The sequence below is a fragment of the Typopeltis vanoorti genome, chromosome 9, assembly GCF_054136105.1.
Source record: "Typopeltis vanoorti isolate ZY-2024b chromosome 9, IOZ_Tvanoo_1.0, whole genome shotgun sequence".
In the NCBI taxonomy this organism is placed as follows: domain Eukaryota; kingdom Metazoa; phylum Arthropoda; class Arachnida; order Uropygi; family Thelyphonidae; genus Typopeltis; species Typopeltis vanoorti.
The window spans coordinates 104,356,811-104,375,211 of record NC_143557.1 but is presented as its reverse complement, the minus strand read 5'-3'; positions in this window follow the sequence as shown (position 1 = coordinate 104,375,211).

Below are 18,401 nucleotides of genomic sequence, written 5' to 3'. Positions count from 1 at the left end.
AGGCAGTGAGCAAGTGATAAACTTTGTTCGTGTAGTGCATGCTAGAGACGTGAAAAGCTACGGGGAGGAAAGCAAATAACCATTTATTCCTTCTTTGAAATGCCAGAAAAAAAAAGGGGGGGAGGGATCACCGTGAGAAAAGTGCCGAATGTCCTTCAATAAGGACCCCATTATCTCCACGCACGCACGCGCGCACACACACACGCACAAATAACTGAAGGAGGCACTAATAAGAAAGAAAGAACATTTATGTTAACAGCTTCTCCTTTGTAGTTAGAAACTAGTTTTCGGTGGCATTTCAACGCTTATGAAAGTTTGTAGTTTGTGAAGTGCCGAAGAAGGTACTAGGTGTTGTGTTCCGTTATTCGTCTTACTAGATTTGCACTCGTTTTTTTTAGCTTTTTACGCATGCTCTACAAGACATGTTGCTGAAATTTAATGACTGATGCCGATTTATTTTGCGTGTTTCAGTGGAGAGCCTGTAGCTGCCAATCTTATGTTCTCTTTCTCATGAGTTATATTATCAGATAGACGGCGACTTTACTTGTGCTATTGCCTTGTTCATTCAGGTATTCTGTGTTGATGGAAGAGATCAAGGATACTGTACTTCCAGTGGTGGTCTTGGTAGAGAACATGTCCACTTACCTTCTTCTTGAAGGGTCCTAGCAGATCGTCGGAAACCTCTCTCAAAGAACGTCTTAACTTTTCTTCTCTAATGTGTTGGAATGTATGTCAGCATCTGGTGGTTCTAACTCCAGTAAAGTAGACGGAATTAAAGGGTGTTTCATGATATGGTGAAGGATTCCCTAATAAACTACTTGTTATGACGTGTATACCTTATACATGTTGGAGGAGTTGTGTCATTCAAGTTTACCTCATTTCCAAGGAGTATATATTGAGTGATCACAATTAAGCTATCCTGTTTCGCAGCACCACCCACCAATCCAAATGCTGCGAAACTTAGCAGGAATATACTTGCGTCATGCGGAAGCGATATCTGAAAAAAAGTTCCAAAATTCACCACCAGGAGCGCTATAAACATTAAATGCATCGGTAGGTACCAGCAGGGTTTAAAGAAGATGGACACGGGATCTTCCCCTTCATTCTGGTTGTTAATACCGTCCACAGCGATGGCACTAACCTTGCCCAACGTGCCCAGCTCGTGAAGATCTGAGCTACATAAATAATTACAATGTTGTTGCTGCACTTCGCGAATTTCGTCGCGTAAATAAATGTTGACGAGGTCCACTATCTCCACGTGCTTTGCGACGAATGATTTGCGAATGAAGTTTCTACTTCATTCGCTTGGTGGTACCTGCAGTAAACTTGCTGTATCAAGACACGTAGACATGACTTACACAACTGTCTGGGAAATTCTACGGAAGATTCTGCATTTCTACTCATTCAAGAAAACCCTAACACAAGAATTACGCTATCAGGACTTTGAAGGTCGACTGACATTCGCTTTAACATTCCTTGCTCGAGTGGAGTCTGACACTGAGCCACCGTGGATAATTTTGTGGGGAGATGAGGTTCGCTTTCACCTGAACGGAGCTGGAAATGCCACAAATGCCTGATAGGAGCTACGCAAAATCCGCATGTAATCCGACAAATTCCTTTGCATTTACCCAACGTTATTGTCTGGTGCGGGTTTACAGTTTACAGTCCAATGATAAATGATCGATTTATCATTGGACCATTATTCTTTGAGGGCATTTGCCAGTCTGGTCCTGTGTCCTGCTCAGTCACTGCTGAGAGGTATCGCGATACGATAAACAATTCTGTTTTGCAACAGCTGCAGCAGCGCCTGCACTTTGCTTCAGTCATTTTCATGCAGGATCAAGCCACTCCACCTATCGGTTGATCCATACAGGAGGCTCTTCGAGAACATTTCGCAAGAAGTTAGAGTGATCAGCGTATACGTTTCCCACTGCTTTGCCGCCTCGTTCACCTGATCTGATTCCCTGTGGCTTCTGGCTCTGGGGATTTCTCAATGACAGACTTTATCGGTATCATTTTGATAACTTGCGAAAGCTGAAAGACATAACACAGCATGTGCACAACATCACAATCCCGATCAGCTGCATTTTGCTGTTGAACACACTGTGCAAAGCACGTAGTTTGTGGCATACCGGGAAGGGCAGCACATTGAAAAGCACAGCTTGTGAATGCATAATGGAAGTGAATAAAAATGTGTTATTTATGCTTGTGTCACTTTACCCCCTCTTACAAACACAGAAAAATTACTACATCTATATTCGGTACATTACACAACGCCTCTGATGGTGAATTTTGGAACTACTCTTTTGTTTCTCAGATATCTCTTCGCATGTCACATAATATATTCCTGCAAAGCTTCGTAGCATTTGAATCATTGGTGGCGCTCCACGGGGCCTTAAACAAGGATATGTTAATTAGATCAGCCCATGTATGCCCACTGTCATGTACTGTTACTTTCAAAAGGCTTCCTTCATACGTGATCTGAGGTGTGTCCATCTTAAAAAGCAGATTTTATAATGCCCGTCTGTTCAGCCTACTTTATGTACTTCAAGGTTTATCCTGACAGGACAGGGGAGATGATTGAACGTGGTATGAGTAGCCTATTCATTTATGATATTGTTGAAATGCTTTATCATTGAAAATAAATTGTAGGCAATATTATCAGCTAATAGAAATATGTATGTTTCTGTTAGTTTGCCTGATGATAAAACTTTATTACACTATACAAGAGCACTGTTGTGTAGTGTTTGTGTGGAAAACGCCTTATGAATGAACCATAACAAATGTAAAGTGGTAGAAATGTAATAATCTGCACGATTGAACTTTAAATATCATTCATTTAACTAATATTAATCGATATTAATAAAATAATATGAATTTGTATCACGTTGATATTCACATTTTGAAAAACACAAATGTAAGTGGAGGTTTCTGTGGTTTAGAAGTTCATAAGCATATTCCAGTAACTGGACCACATTTTTATTAAGCTAAAAACATTATAAAGAAATAAAACCCGACAACTTTCGTAAGTCGTTTGACTTACATCTTCAGGGGTAAAACGTAACTTAAAGTTTAAAATATAAAAAAGAGAAATTATTCAAAAATCGTTCATACCATACAGTTGTAGCCGTCTGACTGTTCATAAAATTAAAAATCAGAATGCAGATTCAAAGCAGTGCTAAGTTTAAACAATGCTGGATGATGCCACGTTCTGTTGTTCACGTTCATAATGTCCGAGGTCTGACTGACGTATGTTTTTTATCAAAGCTGACCAAACTTGGTGCAGAATTAAGCCTTAGTTTTTATTGCATTGTGTTGGAATTCTAAGCATGTTTGCAGTTTCTTTAAATTCCGTTATGTAACAGTTTTTTTCTATGTAAGATATGTTTGTTTTCTGCCAGAACACATTGCGGCCGGTGGAAGTGGTATGGAAAACTAGACCTGATTTGTGTTCTCTTCTGTTTTGCACATCCTTTTGGTGTTCATTCATGCGTATTTCCCCAGATCTTCCTGTCTGTCCTACCTAGCAGATGCCGCAAGAACAATAACTTTTATAAACACATGGTTTTTTAAAGGATGATGTGGAGGTTTCTGGGGATATAGAAATCTTGAAATTTTTTCCAGCGGCAGAAAGGCTACTTTGATGTTATGTTTGTTTAGTAATTTAGCCATCTTGTCTGTAACATTCTTGATATATGGAAGCGTTTCTGAAATCTTGTTTCTGTGAGATGCTTGTAGGAGGTGTGTGGAGGATTTTTTTTTTTTTTTTTTTTTTGATAGTCTTGGGTTCATTAGCGTTTTTTTTTTTTTTTTTTGAGGATATGTGTTAAATATTCTAATTCTTAATTTCTCTGTTTTTCTGTGCTGGAAATATTATAAGCTGTGTCCATCAGGGTTATTATTAGATTTCGTAAGTCAAATGATTTACGAAACTTGTCGGGTTTTATTTCTTTATGGTGTTTTTAGCTTAATAAAAAATTGTGGTCCAATTACCAGAATATGCCTTATGAACTTCTAAACCACAGAAACCTCCACTTACAATTAAATTACGTATTAAACATCTGAATTTCATCAACCGTCTTATATTCTTAATTCGATGCAGAGATAACGAAATCGAAACTACGTTCATCCAAATTAAGCGTGCATTCGATACAAATAAAGCGAACAGAATTTACCTCTTCGAAGAATGGAACTAACGATTCTGAGAGAAAGGATTTCAGCCACTAGATCAGAATTAGCACAAATTAGCCGAGATACATTTTCTCTACATAATGAGTTAGCCGCATCTCTTCCGTCCGACCTGTGGAACAACATAGACACCATCACATATAACAAAGCTGCAGCAATATTTGATCAGAAGAAGCATACTTTAATCAAAAAATTTAACTTACTTCTTCAATAAAAACAAAAACAATGAAAACACCTAGATTATTCCAAAGTAGTATTAACCTTTCTTCAAGAATCCTATCCAGAACCGAAAAAAATCTACTCTTGAAAGGTTTCAACTTTGCCTTAAAGCCACGTTTCCTACCAAAAATTGACATAATCGCTCAAATAGAAAAAAGAATAAGAAATTTACCTGGTGATACATCAGATCTCATCCGCATACAGAGCATAGCATTACTATTGCAAATCAAATTACCTCAAAGGAACCTTCCTTACACGGAATACACATCCCTCAAAGAACTAAAATCTGACCAAAAAATCGTTATAATCAAAGCACATAAAGGGAATGCAACAGTAGTTTTGAACTCTGAAGATTATCACAATAAAATGAAAACTCTTCTTGAAGATTCTGATACCTTCAGACATCTTAGCAAGTTTGGACGTTATCAGCCTATTTACAAATGTTCCAAGAAACGAAACTGTGAATCTCCTTGAAGACCTTTTTCCTCCGGACATCGTAGATCTTTGTAAACATTGTATAAATAATAGTTTTTTCATGTATCAAGAAGACAAATTTTGGGAACAAAAAGAAGGATTAGCTATGGGCTCTTCCCTCTTTCCGGCTTTAGCTAACCTATTTATGGAAAAATTTGAAAATAATGCTTTAATCAATTATCATAAAAAACCAAAACTTTGGCTACGTTATGTAGACGATATTTTCATCATATAGCCAGGAACAACAGATGAACTCATTGCTTTCAAAAATTACCTGAATAATTTACATAAGAATATAAAATTTACTTTAGAACAAGAAGAACTTTGAAAACTTCCTTTTCTTGACATCCTATTAGAAGTCAATGAAAAAGATAATAAATTTTCTTTCTCAATATATAGAAAACCCACCAACACAGGAAGATTTCTTAATACGGCCTCATTTCACCACCCATCGCAAAAAATAGATCTAATAAAAACCCTGAGGGACAGAGCTTATAATATTTCCAGCACAGAAAAACAGAGAAATTAAGAATTAGAATATTTAACACATATCCTCAAAAAAAATAATAAATAAAAATGGCTATGAACCCAAGACTATCAAAAAAATCCTCCACACACCTCCTACAAGCATCTCACAGAAACAAGATTTCAAAAACGCTTCCATATATCAAGAATGTTACAGACAAGAGGGCTAAATTACGAAACAAACATAACATCAAAGTAGCCTTTCTGCCGCTGGAAAAAATTTCAAGATTTCTATATCCCCCCGAAACCTCTGCATCATCCTTTTAAAAAACCAGGTGTTTATAAAATGTATTGTTCTTGTGGCATCTGCTACGTAGGACAGACAGGAAGATCTGGAGAAATACGCATGAACAAACACCAAAAGGATGTGCAAAACAGAAGAGAACACAAATCAGGTCTAGCTTTCCATACCACTTCCACCGGCCGCAATGCATTCTGGCAGAAAACAAACATATCTTACATAGAAAAAACTGTTACATAAGGAAATTTAAAGAAGCTGCAAACATGTTTAGAATTCCAACACAATGCAATAAAAACTAAGGCTTAATTCTGCACCAAGTTTGGTCAGCTTTGATAAAAAACATACGTAAGTCAGACCTCGGACATTATGAGTGTGAACAACAGAACGTGGCATCATCCAGCATTGTTTAAACTTAGCACTGCTTTGAATCTGCATTCTGATTTTTTAATTTTATGAAGTCAGACGGCTATAACTGTATAATATGAACGATTTTTGAATAATGTCTCTTTTTTTATGTTTTAAACTTTAAGTTACCTTTTACCCCTGAAGATGTAAGTCAAACGATTTACGAAACTTGTCGAGTTTTATTTCTTTATTGTGTTTTTAGTTTAACAAAAAAAAATGAAGTTCAATTATCGAAATACGCCTTATAAGATATAAGAAATTATGCAATATTAAAAATTATGTGTTTTTAGTTTAATAAAATAATGAAGTTCAGTTATCGAAATATGCCTTATAAGATATAAGAAATTATGCAATATTAAAAATTATGAAAAATTTATTTGAATTTTTCAATTCTGAATTAGTCCTTATAAGGATTCTGAATTTTAATTAATTAATTAAAGCTCTGATCATGGCAGAAGAGTAGTTCTTATAGTTCTTATAAGAACTGGGCGATGGACTGAGTCCTTGACTCTTTATCCCGTCATCTGAATGAAGTGAATCTGTGTGGATGGAGTGTTATCGAGCTAAGAGGCTCTAGTCATGGCTGGGTAACGGCAATAGCCGAGCCTCAGTTAAAACTTCATTGGCTACAGCATTGCCATTTGTTACCCTGGAAGTCCTAAAAAGGACTTTTTTTCTTTAGCTTCAGAAACAGCAATAAGTCCGCTTATTAAGAGTATTTATTTATGAATATATTAGGTGTAGAATAGCATATGAGAATGCCAAATAAAAATATATTAACTTTGGCATATATAACCGATTTTATTAAAGTAAATGGTATAATCAACATACTTGTAGTGTTTCTAATTAAAAAAAAAAAAAAAAAAAAATATATATATATATATATATATATATATATATATATATATATATAAGAATTAGATTTTACAATTAATATCAGATCAGTAAGAAGTAATTGCCTATAGTAATACATTCTCTACGTAGTCCAAGAGCATAACACGTGATTCAGGCATAAACAAGTGGCGTATCAACTGGTAATTGTTATTACTTGTAGTAAGAGTTGCATCACATTCGCAAAGCATGCTACTTGAAAGGTATAATTTTTTTCAGTATTTTAATAATACCCTTTCTTTATCTTTATAAGACCTTGATGGAAAGATTGAACTACTCCAGTTACACATTTTTAAATTACGGGGAATGAACTGATATATATCTCAATGCCCCCCCCCAGGATTTTTTTTGGTTCTCCTAGACAATCGCCTTTGTTTGACAATAATAGTTATTACAAAATGTCAACATATAACTACAGAGTAGCATCGGATTGCAAATGAGCTATTATGTTGCGATGTCATATAACCTTTACTTTTCAACCTCTTCCCCTTTGTTATTCCCCGCTGTATTATTACCACACAAAAATAGACACTGCCATTTCTTTAATGATTCCAAGAATGTGTGTGTATGTGTGTGAAGATACACGAATCTAAACAATATTCAGTTGAATTTTTTCAGAGTGGGATATGTTGCAACTGACTTTTGCTTTACGGTCTTGTTTCATAAATTCGACTTTATTATCATAAGCATTTCCAGTTATTCTACTCTTACAGTCATTTATTCACTTCTGAGGTTTTGAGTTTTCAGGCGCTTTCCTCAGTTATTTTTAAAATACGGTTGTGTCCTCCTCATTAATGTTTGTCAATCCAGTCGATTTAATATGATTGTTTTTGTACCTATCTTATTTACATACCATTCACCACGTGAGTTAACATGATTAATATCATATTTATTATTTTTTTTTAAAAAAAAAGCATGTAATATTATTCCGGTTAACTCATTGATGAAAATCTTAATTGCATTTAGTTAAAAACAAACAAACCATGAAGTGAGAAAGATAGTTCGCTACTTAACACATAGATGGCGTTGGTACGAATCACTAAACTAAATACATATCTGCATAGCATAATTATATTATTGTATCAGAAGCGAATTTTTTGTTTTTCTTCAAATCAGTAATTTCCTAAATTGTCCAAATAGTCTATACGCATGTGTTTGATGCTGTTCTATATTTACCACAACTTTAGCTGTTAAAGGTTAAAAAGAATAAATAAATTACATTCAGCATCTGTTTGATACAACAGTGTCACAGGGGAAAAAAAATTTCATAAACAAATTTCATTCCTCAGAATTATTTATTAAATAGTCTTTCACGGAATGTAAGAAGCTGAAATTGAACAGGTTAATTTGCTTAATGTAGCTTTGAACAATACTATTTTTATTTTTTAAAGTAAAATGATTATGGTTCTGATTACGTACTAATCAGGACATAATCAAACCTATTATTTCGATGAAATCACATATACCTCTCAACAAAACGATAAAATGCATTTCCTAATCTTGAAATACATACTTGTACATATATATGCATACACACAAGAGGGGGTAAGGCTGAAAAATTCTGATAAACACCTATCATAGAACAAAAATGACATTAAAGCACTCTTCTTATATATCCTAAGAAAAAGAACAAAATTATTAAAATTTGACGAAAGATGTTTTAAGATATGTTCGTTCTTATTTATTCAAATTAATGGATATTGAATCCAACATTATTTCAAAGCCGAATAAAGAAACTACAAGCGTTTCATGCCGAATATAATAGAAACTATAAAAGTTTTGGCGGATCCAAGCGTAAGCAACCCCCCCCCCCCCATAATTTATAACATCATACATCTCCTAGGATATGTGTTTTATATTATGGGAAAATACCAAGGATAGTGATCAGAGCAACAACAACAACAACAACAACAATAATAATAATAATAATAATAATAATAATAATAATAATAATAATAATAATAATAATAATAATAATAATAATAATAATAGCAACAGTAGGCCAACATCCTTTTACAGTCGAATTGTTGACTTTCCCCATGAAATATTTCCCCTACAATCTCCAGCTCTTTAAAAAGAATGTTAAGAGATTACTTTTCACTGGATCCATGCTCATCGATGGTATTGCTTTTCTATAGGCGTTAAGGCTTGTCGTGTGTGGAAAAGATAAAAAAAAAAAAAAGCTTCAACCCAACCAAGAAACGAATGGAACGGAAACAGACTTCTAACAAAATTCGTCAAAATGAGAGTCGTTTTGACAGTAATAAAATCCAAGCAAATGAAGAAGGAAAAAAAAATTAAAGTGACCGCTTGATAGACAATAAAATGAAGTAGTCAATAAACACCAGTTATTCGGCCTTAAACCAATTGGACCAAATGACCCCAAAGTGGTTCCAAAGCAAGAAATTTAAATAAATTTGATAAAATGTTGGACACTTTTAATGAATTAAAAAAAAAAAAACTAGAAAAAGTTATTTTATATTTATTTTGGCAAAACTATGATTAATATATCATTTCATTAATGTGTTAATTTTTGGAAAGTGAATTAACAACTATTCTCTTCGATTCCTTCGTATAGCTCAGAAAGACCTACATATAATCATCTAAAATTAGAGAAAACAATTATAATGTTCCCTGGATTTGATCAAATAATACGGATATCAAAATTCACTAATCCATTCTATCACCAGCCATGCTCAAACTGCTCTACCTAACGAAAAGAATATCAAAGCAAATTCTATGTATCTAGAAAAATTCTGGGTAACATCCAACAAAATACGGACTCCATAAAAATAAAGGAGTCATCAACGTGGATATTCTCTATGACGCCATTAATTCACTTCTGGATAAGATCTATTTCTTCTTTCCACGAGCCCTTGACTATCTGAAGTGTCTGACGTCATACGTACTTATCAATCCCCATGGTACCTATAGCAACATAACAACCAACAAGTTGGTTGTGGCATTTCACACATGGAATAATAATATTACAATTTGAATTTTAACATTTTCATAAACGATCAACTACCCTAAATAGTCATATCTAAAAAATGAGATAAAACTCTCATATCTAAACAAAACAGCCATTAGTAATACATCATTTATGCACATACACTTTAGCCAAATTACAGATTGGAATTTCTGTGAATATGAAACAGCAATAAATCTATTCTCGTTATTTTCAGAAACTTCTGAATGATAAATGTTAATTATCGCACACACATATCCCTTAAATGCTATATTTCGTTTTACTAAATTATATAGCCAAGAGGATTCATTTTGGCATAGGTAGATAATATAATATAGGATATTATAGATTCAGTCATATTTTATAATCGAATATAGAAAGAAGCTTAAAGTTTCGGAAATTTAGCAGAGCGATGATAAGAATATTGACTTCGGTATCGGAGTTGCCTTGATTTGCACTATTTAAAAAGTATAGAGTCCATTTGAATGATATGGATTTGTCCGTATAATGATTTGGAAACTTATCATAAGCACTCTGATAAGTTTCCAAAACTTTTTTAAAGTTTCTTTCTGTATTTTGCTATAAAATATAGCTGGATCAATAATATACTCTACTGTAATATATTATACTTTATGTCTAAAGAAAACTGAAAACCTATATTACTACAAAACACTAAATAGAAAAAGAAAACTTACATATCTCGAAGCACTCGATTCGGGAGGTCGCATCTGATCTGACAGATAAATGCTGATTATTAACATGAATATTCATTAATTGTATAGGTTACGAGTGATATTCCGCACTTTTTTTTTTGCTGTCAGTTTGGTTTAACACATGTTATGTAAAGGTTTAATGATGTTTGACAGTAAATGCTATCTGAGAGATACCGCGACCTCCGATGTCAGTACAGTATAGTTTAGTTGTTGTTTTTTCTTCTTTGTTCAATAATTTCTAGATTGTAACTGAAAATAAATAAACCATCATGTATTACTGAAATAGAAAGCCAAAGGCTTATTTTTATCATACATATCTTCTAGGAGATGTGCTTTACATTTATCGATAATACTGAGGACAACGCTCTTCAGCTTGCTCCACCTTTGCTACGAGTTGCAGCACTACTTATGCTTGCATCCTCCGAAACTTTTAGTTTATATATATATATATATATATATATGTGTGTGTGTGTGTGTGTGTGTGTGTGTGTGTGTGTGTGTGTGTGTGTGTGTGTGTGTGTGTGTGTGTGTGTATGTATATATATATGTATATGTGTGTATGTATATATATATGCCAACGACTTCTGATTACAGCAAATGTTTGACACTACACTATCATAACACCACAACACATTTACGAACAACAACAATATAATGAACTATAATAGACCATATAAAATCAGACATAAAGCATATACAACATTTAGCTACAATAATTTTTTTCAATGCATAGTAATAACTATATCAATGCATAGTAATAACTAATTTCAAAATATAACTAATTTCGGAAAATAGCCTAATATGTATAATATATAATATAATATATAATATATATATTATATATATATATATATATATATATATATATATAATAATATATATATAATATATATTATATTATATATATATATATATATATAATAATATATATATAATATATATTATATATATATATATATATATATATATATATATATATATATATATATATATATATATATATATATATATATATATATATATATATATATATATATATATATATAATAATATATATATAATATATATTATATATATAATATATATATTTTGCAGACTAACAATATATATATATATATATATATATATATATATATATATATATATATATATATATATATATATATATATATATATTGCAGACTAACAATATATATATATATATCAATGCGTAGTAATAACTAATTTCCGAATATCAATGCATAGTAGCAACTAATTTCGGAATAGTCTAATATATATCAATGCGCAGTAATAACTAATTTCGGAATAGTCTAATATATTTTACAGACTAATAATATATAGCAAATTTCGATAAAAGTAAAAAAATATTAGTTTTGTGAAGTCTCACATTTTACTAAACTAGCCACATGCTTCTAAGACCGATTTACTTTACTGGCAAAATTATATCCTGATATTGAGAAAATAATATACATTGAGATACTAAAATAAAATCTATATTTCAAATATATATAACGCTTATTGTAAATAATCGAATATTAAGTATATTTTCAAAACACGCATTATTATCTGTAAGTAAAAGGCATATTGGGTCTAAGAGAATTTATTTGAGTGTTAGAGGATTTGCTTTTTATGAATAATATATAACAAATTAACATTTCTAATTGGTTTTATTCCCCAAGAGGAATAAAGGGGAAACTTGTTTATCCCTATCTAAGTTTGTGAAGAAAAAAAAAAACTAAGACATGATTCTTAAGGTAGTTGGTCTTAATAAAAAAAAAAAAAAAAAGGTTAATCCTAAAGGGCATAATATATTAAACACATAATTTTCCGCAGATCACCAATGAAGATTGCTCTTGAAATATATGAATGTTGATTCAATACTAAATGCATGTAAATTGAATAAAAAAAAACTGAAAATGGTATTTGTATGTATGATTACTGATGTCTATTTAAGATACTTTAAAAGCGCAGTAACTTAATTTTATGATACATATGTACATTACTAACCACATATTATTTGATATGTGGTTAGTAATGTACGCACTCTATATATTAATGCTTCGTTCCGTTATTTTAATTGTTAATATAATTTTTCATAAACTAGTATGTTATAAATGACTTCCTAGTTCCAACACAATGTTTTTTTTTTTTTTTTTTTTTTTTTTAAACCTGCTTACTATCGTTAAAACAAGGAGAGAGCTAATTAACGTGCTAATAAGTTTATGACGGTAGCGATCCTTGACATTGGATAATGGAATAAAATTAAGGGTCAGGTAATAATGGTATTAAATTTGTAATCCTCTCAAGGTTACATAAGGAAAGTTGGCAAAAAAGAGAAAAACGTCACTACCTTCGGTGAGGGACGCCCTTTGGTTTAACGTACATTTAAACATGACAGTTGGCGAAGACTAAAGTTCATAGATTTCCAAAATTGTCAAAAAAACCGAATAAAATCCTCTATTAACCTTTATGGACGTTGCTGCATCGTTCAAACGGGATCAAAGGTCACACAAACGCTTGTGAAAATCCCAGACTTCTCGTTTGATATTTTAAGTGACTTTTCCTCGTAGACTGAGTTCACCGGTGATAGGTTGGAAAGAAAATATGAAATACTTTTCAATCTCAAGACGTCTAGACAAAAAGTTTATATTGGCGATGTCATATAGGGAAAATGTAGTGAAAGAAAAACGTTTACTGCCTCTTACTGGGATAGAATAAGGGGATTTACCCTTAAGGGAAAAAATGAACATCTGCAAATGATTTCTGAATAATAATAAAAAAATCTTTTGTCATATTTCATTACGAAAGACAATGACGTCAGAGGCAAAACCAGTTACGTGCTATATGAGATTATTTATTTAGTCACGCTGTGTGTAATCCTTTAATTAGCACATTTCCGCATATGAGTATGCTGAGAAGATTATTATTATTGCATTGTATTGTTTCACTAGGGATGATAAACACCGGAAATGCAACTTTGCCAGAGATGTCATTTCCCTGATCTTCTCTTCATGAATACTTAAAAAAGGGATTTATTAGTTGTGAAATGAAAAATATCATACATCTTAAGAATGTTAGTAAAGATTTCCGAGTAAGAATTTCAGTGTAGTTTCCTTTATGACAATTTTATTAACTTTAAAAAAAAAAAAATTGCAATGGACCGTACATGAGTCTGCATTTCGAAACCAAAATTTTGATTATTTAAAAAAAAAAAAAAAAAAGGAATACTTTACATAAAATCAGCATCTATTTCTTTGCTATAATTTAGACATCTTATACTATGAGTTTTCTTCACTTACCCTAGTTCTTATCTAAATCACATCTAATCTTTGTCATCTATTTTCAACTCATTACACAGTCTTCTAATCCTCGTAAAGGGAAAAGTTTATGTATTGGAATATGCAATGAGAACTGCAAATCACTGAAATCTAACAGCAGAAGAAATCCTTGACATTAAGTGCGAAAATAAAACTAGAGAAGGATAAGTAATGATTGTAGGAGCCATTAAATTTGTAACTCTCGCATGACTTCGGATCGCTGCCAAAAACAACTAAGCAGAATCGCATTCAGTTAATTGCTGTTAGTTTTTATACCCATTAAAGTATCAAAACGTCTGACATAATTCATACAACATAATTCATACAACATCTTATTGCATATAAGATATTGAAAAATACTTGTTTTTCCATGAAATCACCATCACCAATAAAGTTTGAACTTTCACTCATTTTACCTGCTTCGTGATAATATGTCTCTTTATTTTTCTTTTTTTTTTCCCCAGCGTCTAGTGCTTTTTCTAGAAGAGGAGTAGGAGTTAAAGATGATGAAGGACTGTTGAGTTTTTCTTAAACATAATATTGTAGTACAAAACAACCTTTGTATAAAATATAAAAATATAAAAACGTGACAACAGACCTGTAAAATATGTCACTTTTAACCAATAAGGAATATTTAATATGTTTAAATATCTTATTAAATAATATGGTGGATAAAGATTAATGTATTTTTCTATAGATTTTGGCTAATCTTTAATTCTTACTTTTCTTTTTTTAAAATTTGTTTAAGTTTCCAATTTAATAGTATATGAAGAATACATTAAAATAAAATTTGCATATATTTATTTTTGAAATACTTTATCATATCTCTAAAAGGAATCTTCAAAAATAACCAATGTGTTTTCCACCCTGGTTATTTTTAACACTTAATGAAACTGTGGTTAAGACAAAGCAGACTGCGCAATCTCAACTCATATTTGCCACTTTTTCATATGCTAAACTGAATATTATAAAAAGTAAAAAAACATATAGACTGCACGTTGAAATTTAAATTAATTAAGTATTACATGATATACTTAATTAAAGAAAGTATTAACTAAATAACATTTTAAATTAAATATTTAGCTTAATTTAATATGAAATGTGAAATGTAAAACGCCTGAAGTTCAGGACTGGGGCAACCACGAGTAGCCCCAGTCCTGAACTTCAGGCGCAAACTTTGTTAAGTGAAAAAACTTCCATAAACTTATCTCTAATCCAGAGAATTGTAATAATATTGTGTGACACCCTTTGGCAACTCGTATAGGTAAATATGACTTCTCCATTACTTCCATATTAGTATCAGGGGAAAGCCAGTACATCACGGGAAGGCCAGTACACCATAAGGTGAATCAATCGACCGTGAGATGCGGTGATTGATTTTATTATATGAGATGCCCATATAGGGTAACGGATGGCAATGCTGAACCAATGAAGTTTAACTGAGGTTCGGCTGTTGCTGTTATCCTGGGTTAATGAGTTCGCTCTCTTAGGTTTTGCCTTAAGAGAGCACTTTGAGTCTCCGGGGAAAGTGTTCTCCGGCACGGCCCGCTGAGGGGTACTTGCCGGTGAATTATTTTCTTCGGAATATGAGCGGTTCCGCTCAGTGGTCGGGGAGCCCGTCACTGAGTGGAACCAACGCTGAGATTAGGACGGTCTTTCGCCCACTATGGAGTGGCCTAGAGATCGTCCGTATTTTTGAGATTTCACCTTTACTTACATAGTCCGTGAGATGCGGTGATTGATTCATTCAATCCAATACCCTTGGAGGGTAATGGATGGCAATGCTGTAGCCAATGAAGTTCTAACTGAGGCTCGGCTATTGCTGTTACCCTCCTGCTATGATCAGAGCTTTAATAGCTCAATAACACCTTATCCCTACACTGTCCTCTACAGATAACGGGGAAGATGAAAAGCATTCTTGCTTCGCCCCTTTAAGCCAGTCCTTATAAGGACTACACCATACTCTTGGAGGGTAATGGATGGCAATGCTTTAGCCAATGAAGTTCTAACTGAGACTGGGCTATTGCTGTTACCCTCCTGCCATGATCAGAGCTTTAATAGCTCAATAACACCTTATCCCTACACTGTCCTCTACAGATAACGGGGAAGATGAAAAGCATTCTTGCTTCGCCCCTTTAAGCCAGTCCTTATAAGGACTATTAGTATCACCACCTCTGGGTCTGGCTCCCATTGAAGGCTTTTGTGCTGAAGTGGTTGTAGCAATGCTGAAGCCAATGAAGTTTTAACTGAGGCTGGGCGTTGTTGCTGCACCTGGAGCGGTGGGGGGTGATAACTGATGGCCCATGAAGATAACTGAGGTTCGGCTATTGCTGTTACCCCTCAGATGACATATGAGCAGTTCTGCTCAGTGGTGGGGTGAGCCTGCGACGGGGTAGAGCCAACGCTGAGAGTTCTTCTCGGTGATGGGGTGAGCCTGTTACTGAGGGGAACAACGCTGAGCTTTCATCCTGCGCGGCGCTCATTATTGGGGGATCTCACGAGTTTTTGGAGATCCTCTGTACTTAAGCAATTAAACGCAGAAGTGGTTGCTTTCCCCGAGATATGAGAGACTCTGCTTGGGGGTAGGTTTTTGCCTGTCTCTGAGTGGGCACCGCTGAGATTATGGCTCTGTTTAGTAGTGCGGTGAGTCTGTTATTGACTCGTAGGGAGTGGTCTGGGGGACCGCCCCTCAATAAAGGTCAAAACCGGTCTGGATAGTGGCCCTTCCCTTAATGCATAGCATTATACATGTCCGCAAGGAGATGTGCTTTGCAATATGGGAGATACTAAGGCAAGTGATGAGAACTTATACCACCTTTACCACGAGTTATCCCAGTCTTGAAAGTACTTCGGGCGCAAACATTGTTTGCTAACACTTGGATAAAGGATAAAATGCAATATATAATTAGTAGCATAGCCAAGTGCAAAAAACTTCTTGTATATATTAAACAAAATACCAGTGTAATTTTCAGATTCATTAGCTAAAATTCGTTAGAACAATTTCTTCTAAATTCATCAGATGACTTCTAAGGAGTAAGAAAAATCGTGTACGGCTGCTGAGGTAATGTGTCAATCCTTGAAATCCTCACTGTGTTCATGTAAGGGATATCCACCTACGCCAGCAAAATAAGGATGAACTAGCAATTTTGGAATTAGCAAATCAAATTGTATGTACACTGGTGTCCAAAACCTAGGGACAAACTACATTTTTACTTGTTATGAAAATATTTTCATGATTACAGCCAAATGTGGACTTCAATTTATTATCCGCATAGACATAAATAAGTTATATTACACAAAAATGCATTATAAATTGCGTACAAATTAAATTGTAATGCGTTTTTGGCAAAAGTGACAAATTTCCTAAGACATATGTAATTAATTTCCTAAGGAATTTATGTATTATACTTACATTAAACTATGCGGAGAGAGAGAGAGAGGCATTTCAGTATGGAATATGTCCACCCCGAACTGCGACGCACTTCTTACAACGTCATACTATGCTGAGCACCAAGTGATTCAGGAGTTCTTCGGGTAAACTGGCCCACTCCTTCTTCAGAGCAAGGAATAAGGCCTTGTTTGTTTTCTGGAGAGGAATTTCGACCAGCAATGCGTCTCCCTATCGCGTCCCAAACGTGTTCTATGAGATTGAGATATGGGGAGCGTGCTTAATATTCAATTAATATTCTTGATCTCCAGAAGTATCTCCACTGCTCGTGTACGATGTGGTGTGGCATTGTTATCCATAAAAATGAATTCTTCGCTACAGCACCACGGAACAATCGATAAGGTTTTGAAGGACTTTGTTTCAGTATCGTTCACCAATCATAGTCCCGTTTTCCAGTACTTGTAGCTCGGTGCGTCCATGAAGCATAATGTCTCCCCACACCATGACCCCAGCATCCATCCCTTTCAAGAACATTCTCTCAATGGTAAGCAATTACACTTTCACCTCAGATCAAGTGTCGTCTAGAATCGGAGGTAAGACTAAAACGACTGTCATCAATGAAGAGTACATTTGCCCATTGGTGTCTTTTCCAATTTTTATAAATACAACCCCACTTAAAATGTGCTCTAAGATGAGCTGTGGATAAAAGGACGCAGTGGGCTATACGCCTTCGGGTATGTAGCCTATCTCTCGCTGACGTTTTGCGATAATTTGTCAAGATATCTGCGTATCTGTGCTTTAATGAAGCTGTCCTGCCGTTATGCGACGATTACGTTTTGCTGTTATAACAAGAAAACAGAAAATTCATCATGCTCCGTTGTCAACCTCTTAGCAAACGTCTGTAAAACATTCCAATGTTTGAAACGCTTACCAGAGCCTGGATACAATGCTATGGTGACATTCCAAACTCCGGCAATATCAGCAATTCTGCGGTCTTCTTTAACCTTTCCAATGATTCTTACCGCTTGAAATTATCTAGATGATGTCTTTGAGACATTGCAAAACATCTAAG